We start from the raw sequence: 935 nt of genomic DNA on the forward strand, positions 1-935 counted from the left end.
TAGAGCCGACATTAAGATTGGTAAACTAGAGCCGACATTAAGATTGGTAAACTAGAGCCAACATTAAGATTGGTAAACTAGAGCCAACATTAAGATTGGTAAACTAGAGCCAACTTTAAGATTGGTAAACTAGAGCCAACATTAAGATTGGTGAACTAGAGCCAACATTAAGATTGGTAAACTAGAGCCAACATTAAGATTGGTGAACTAGAGCTAACATTAAGATTGATAAACTAGAGCTAACATTAAGATTGGTGAACTAGAGCTAACATTAAGATTGGTGAACTAGATCCAACATTAAGATTGGTGAACTAGATCCAACATTAAGATTGGTAAACTAGAGCCAACATTAAGATTGGTAAACTAGAGCCAATATTAAGATTGGTAAACTAGAGCCAACATTAAGATTGGTGAACTAGAGCCAACATTAAGATTGGTAAACTAGAGCCAATATTAAGATTGGTGAACTAGAGCCAACATTAAGATTGGTAAACTAGAGCCAACGTTAAGATTGGTGAACGAGATCCAACATTAAGATTGGTGAACTAGAGCCGACATTAAGATTGGTAAACTAGAGCCAACATTAAGATTGGTGAACTAGAGCCGACATTAAGATTGGTAAACTAGAGCCGACAGTAAGATTGGTGAACTAGAGCCGACATTAAGATTGGTGAACTAGAGCCAACATAAGCCTAGGTAAACTAGAGCCAACATTAAGATTGGTAAACTAGAGCCAACATAAGCCTAGGTAAACTAGAGCCAATATAGGGATAGGTAAACTAGATCCAACATGAGGGTAAGTATAGAAGATAGCTTACCAGGCAAGGTAACATATGTCCACTACCAGCTGTCAGAAATGATAACAAAATCTTAAGTGGCTTAATAATAAAAAATCAAAAGTCAACACAAAACCTCAAAAACAATTCATTGAATTA

This window comes from Lottia gigantea (genome assembly GCF_000327385.1).
Source record: "Lottia gigantea unplaced genomic scaffold LOTGIsca_74, whole genome shotgun sequence".
Lineage (NCBI taxonomy): Eukaryota > Metazoa > Mollusca > Gastropoda > Lottiidae > Lottia > Lottia gigantea.